This window comes from Battus philenor, unplaced genomic scaffold (genome assembly GCF_028537555.1).
Source record: "Battus philenor isolate CCGP_79_NKW_IND1 unplaced genomic scaffold, ilBatPhil1.0.hap1 SCAF_36, whole genome shotgun sequence".
In the NCBI taxonomy this organism is placed as follows: domain Eukaryota; kingdom Metazoa; phylum Arthropoda; class Insecta; order Lepidoptera; family Papilionidae; genus Battus; species Battus philenor.
This window is the reverse complement of record NW_027181700.1, coordinates 165001-170000: the sequence shown is the minus strand read 5'-3', so window position 1 is coordinate 170000 and position 5000 is coordinate 165001. Positions and strand designations below refer to the sequence as shown.

Genomic DNA, 5000 nt, shown 5'->3' with positions numbered 1-5000 from the left:
CGCCTTTCAGTTTATACAAATACTCAATGACTCGCACACATGCTAGACTCCTTGGTCCGTGTTTCAAGACGGGTCCTGCGAGTGCCCGAAACTGAATCATCGCAGACAGAGACGCGCACGGTCCGAGACAGCACGGCTGCGACGACAGACGCGCCGCAACGAGGTCCGCGCTCGGGCAGGACCTCGTGTACGACGTTATCTTGCGTCGGGCCGGACGCGCCTTTAGAGAGCGCGTGCGCGATTCTTATCATTATACCGTCCGGCGGCCGATCGGCTACCGCGAAACGGTCCAACGTCCTGACTCCGCTCGCGCGAAGTGAACGCTGGGCTGCCCGTCGGCGGCGCTTAGATCGACACCCGAACGGGTCGCGATGCATTACTGAGAGAGAAGTGCACGCCCTCCGCGGACGTCGACGCGCACCGGCCCGTGCGACGCGATACAGCGCCCGATTAAAGGCGGACCGGACGTCGCATCAGAGCGCGGGCGCGTACGCCGCGGAATGACGATGAATCTCTCCGTTCGTTCATTCGAGTTTCGCAGGTTTACCCCTGAACGGTTTCACGTACTCTTGAACTCTCTCTTCAAAGTTCTTTTCAACTTTCCCTCACGGTACTTGTTCGCTATCGGTCTCGCGGTTATATTTAGCCTTAGATGGAGTTTACCACCCACTTAGGGCTGCACTCTCAAGCAACCCGACTCTTAGGAGAGTCCCTCTCGCCGCCGCCCTCCGTCGCTACGGGCCTGGCACCCTCTGCGGGAAAACGGCCCCGTTCAAGACGAACTTGGACAGGAGTATCGACGACGAGAAAGCGGAACCTCCCGAACACCACATCTCCCGCGCTCGAGACGATCGCGGGATTCAGTGCTGGGCTCTTTCCTGTTCGCTCGCCGCTACTAGGGAAATCCTTGTTAGTTTCTTTTCCTCCGCTTACTAATATGCTTAAATTCGGCGGGTGATCCTCCCTGATCTGAGGCCAACGATAAAAATTCGAGGCAGACGCGATATCCGTACGCGACGTCCCTTATTATATTTTTGACGACGACGAACCGACGGACCGCGCGCGCAAGCAAGCAAGCGCGCACGGCGGCCGGTCGTCGTCGCGGGACGCCCTTCGGACGTCGAGTCCGCCTACCGTACACCACCCCCACCGTCGCGATCATCGCGCGTCGCAGAGCGAGTGCGCGTGCGCGAGGCGCGCGCGTCGCGAGTCCTTAGAGGTCTCTAGACGCGCGCACGCACAACGCAACGCTGCACACACAACACGCGTTGCGCGATGAACGACGACGATGACGATGATGATATGATGATGATACGAGCGTAAACGAAAATCTCGACACGCATACGCGAGCGCGAGTACTTTTCGTTAGCGATCGATCGTCCGGCCCTTTCGGTATCGGTCCGTATCGATACGATAATATAACGTTCGCACTGGAACGACGACGCGTATCACCGACATAATACGGATGCGTAGCGACGACGAGCGGTGAACTCTCTCGCATCGGGCTAGGCGCGCGCGCACATGAACATCACGTAATGTTTACTTACATATGTTTGTGTGTGCGTTACGCTTGCCGCGCAAGAAAACATTCACCGCCTGCCGGTCGCATCCGTCGGAGACGCGTCGTCTGTGCTTCCGATATATTTTATTATATCGTATACACGAACCGATGAGCTCGGACGAAGACCGCACTACGAAGACTCGCGTCTTAGCGATGCGTGTAATCTTTTCACACTCGTTTCATATTCAATACAATTCGATATATTTAAACGGACCGTAAACGCGCTCCGCGCGTACGCGGACGTGAGGGGTGCAGCACCCCGCCGTCCGTCGTCCGTCGCGAAGAACGTTCAACGGAAACCGTCAATTGTTCGAAAGAGCGCGCGCCCGCTCGCCCGCGCGCGGTAGTGCGGCAGCGGCAGCGCGACGACAGCGACGGCGGATAGTGAGAGAGAGAGAGTGAGAGCCGCGGCGGCGCGGACGAGAGACTCTTATTAGAGATCGTCCCATCGCACCGTCCGCGAGCTCGTTCATCACCCCCCACCAACCCGCCGCCGCCGCGTCGCGCGTCACCGCCGCGCGCATCGACCGGCGCGAGCGCACGTAGCGCGCGTTCTACACCGAACAGTGTGGTTTTTATATTTTAACAGCCGGCCCTCAGACAGGAGTGGTCCTGGATATTTCTCCACGGACCGCAATGTGCGTTCGAAATGTCGATGTTCAAATGTGTCCTGCAGTTCACACTATGACGCGCAGTTAACTGCGTTCTTCATCGACCCGCGAGCCAAGTGATCCACCGTCCAGGGTAATGGTTTTTTCTTAATGTTGTTATTACTTACGGTAGCGGCCTACGGCTCTCGCCGTCGGCCACTTGATTGTCCGTTTTTATGTATTAACGTCGAAAGTTGGTCGAATTCATGTGCGCCGAGGCGTTCATAAAGAAACGGCACCGAAAAAGCTTAACGCCCCGACGCGAATCCTTTAGAATGATGAACGACGACGACCCGCGCACCCCCCAACGAGCTGGCGTGACGCACGACATTGTCATCTTTCTAACCGCTTAAATTTCGTTTTGTATAGCGCCAACCGACAATAAAGGGCCTGAGCTAGGCAGTGGGGATTTTCACCGCTTCGAACGCTCCGTTTGGTATGCCCCGGTCGGCGCTCGTCTCTCGGCGTTTTTCCGCCACCCGGCCGCTTCGACGGCGGCGGAGGCAGCGGCGGCGGTAGCACTTTCGACGAATGCCACCACCGCCACCGGCCACCGCCACGGCGCCGTCGCCGCTGCGCCGTTAGGCGTAATAGACGCTAGAGACAATTATTTCACATTTTATTTTTTATACATATATACAAACACGCACACACACACGCACGCACACGCGCGCGCGCTCGTCCGCATTAGATACGAACAGCAGCGCGCGCGTACGTACATATATATGTATATATGTCGTATATATATATCATTATGGATGTATTACATATATATATATGTGTAAACACGGTATGTACGAAGTCGTCGTCGTCGTCGTCGTCGTCGTCGCAACAGCAACAACAGCAACAGCGGCGCAACAACGTTCGTGAACATATCACGCGTCTCGCACACATACACACACGTTAATGATCCTTCCGCAGGTTCCCCTACGGAAACCTTGTTACGACTTTTACTTCCTCTAAATGATCAAGTTTGGTCAACTTCCCAGCAACGCCGACGGCCGTGAAGCCACCGCGTGTCGGTCCGAAGACCTCACTAAATCATTCAATCGGTAGTAGCGACGGGCGGTGTGTACAAAGGGCAGGGACGTAATCAACGCGAGCTTATGACTCGCGCTTACTAGGAATTCCTCGTTTATGGGGGATAATTGCAAACCCCAATCCCCAGCACGAAGGAGTTTCAACGGGTTGCCCGGGCCTCTAGGCCAGGGAGAACATGCTGATTCCTTCAGTGTAGCGCGCGTGCGGCCCAGGACATCTAAGGGCATCACAGACCTGTTATTGCTCAATCTCGTGCGGCTCGAAGCCGCCGGTCCCTCTAAGAAGAATTTTAATACGTCGCCAGTGAGTTGCGCCACCGGAGCGGCGCACACCTAAATGACGACGCCTATTTAGCAGGCTAGAGTCTCGTTCGTTACCGGAATTAACCAGACAAATCGCTCCACCAACTAAGAACGGCCATGCACCACCACCCACCGAATCAAGAAAGAGCTGTTAATCTGTCAATCCTTCCGGTGTCCGGGCCTGGTGAGATTTCCCGTGTTGAGTCAAATTAAGCCGCAGGCTCCACTCCTGGTGGTGCCCTTCCGTCAATTCCTTTAAGTTTCAGCTTTGCAACCATACTCCCCCCGGAGTCCAAAATCTTTGGTTTCCCGGAAGCTGCCCGCCGAGCCATCGTAGTAACGTCGGCGGATCGCTAGATGACATATTTACGGTTAGAACTAGGGCGGTATCTAATCGCCTTCGAACCTCTAACTTTCGTTCTTGATTGATGAAAACACCTTTGGCAAATGCTTTCGCTGATGTTCGTCTTGCGACGATCCAAGAATTTCACCTCTAACGTCGCAATACGAATGCCCCCAGTTATCCCTATTAATCATTACCTCGGAGTTCTGAAAACCAACAAAATAGAACCGAGATCATATTCTATTATTCCATGCACGAAATATTCAAGCAGCATTTTGAGCCCGCTTTGAGCACTCTAATTTGTTCAAAGTAAAATTGTCGGCCCATCTCGACACTCACCGAAGAGCACCGCGATAGGATTTTGATATTGAACCGCCGTTTTACCGACGGCTCACCGACGATATGCTCCGCAGACGTGTCAGTATCACCGCGGATGCGGTGCACCGACAGCGCGGCGCACAAATGCAACTACGAGCTTTTTAACCGCAACAATTTTAGTATACGCTATTGGAGCTGGAGTTACCGCGGCTGCTGGCACCAGACTTGCCCTCCAATTGTTCCTCGTTAAAATATTTAAAGTGTACTCATTCCGATTACGAGGCCTCGTAAGAGTCCCGTATCGTTATTTTTCGTCACTACCTCCCCGTGCCGGGAGTGGGTAATTTGCGCGCCTGCTGCCTTCCTTGGATGTGGTAGCCGTTTCTCAGGCTCCCTCTCCGGAATCGAACCCTGATTCCCCGTTACCCGTGACAACCATGGTAGTCGCAGAAACTACCATCGAAAGTTGATAAGGCAGACATTTGAAAGATGCGTCGCCGGTGCTGGACCATGCGATCGGCAAAAGTTATCCAGATTCATCAAAATTAACGACTTCGGACGCGAGGCCCTCCGTCGATTGGTTTTGATCTAATAAAAGCACTCATCCCATCACTGGTCAGAGTTCTGATTGCATGTATTAGCTCTAGAATTACCACAGTTATCCAAGTAACCGAGGTAAGATCTAAGGAACCAAAACTGATATATTGAGCCATTCGCGGTATCGCCTTAATACGGCTTGCACTGAGACATGCATGGCTTAATCTTTGAGACAAGCATATAACTAC

At 54.0% G+C, this 5000-nt stretch overlaps 3 non-coding genes across 3 annotated transcripts in view; all 3 read right to left on the bottom strand.

The window, feature by feature from the left end:
* Window positions 1-978, bottom strand: part of LOC137927748 (large subunit ribosomal RNA) — a 4034-nt gene extending 3056 nt beyond the window's left edge. The window contains exon 1 of the ribosomal RNA XR_011107891.1: window positions 1-978. This exon is cut by the window's left edge and continues 3056 nt beyond it. This is a non-coding gene — a ribosomal RNA (large subunit ribosomal RNA).
* Window positions 979-2151: 1173 nt separating this feature from the next.
* On the bottom strand, window positions 2152-2308 carry LOC137927765 (5.8S ribosomal RNA). The gene has a single exon (XR_011107899.1). It is a non-coding gene; the product is annotated as a 5.8S ribosomal RNA (ribosomal RNA).
* Window positions 2309-3115: 807 nt separating this feature from the next.
* LOC137927663 (small subunit ribosomal RNA) overlaps window positions 3116-5000 on the bottom strand; it is a 1904-nt gene continuing 19 nt past the window's right edge. Inside the window, exon 1 of the ribosomal RNA XR_011107811.1 lies at window positions 3116-5000. This exon is cut by the window's right edge and continues 19 nt beyond it. This is a non-coding gene — a ribosomal RNA (small subunit ribosomal RNA).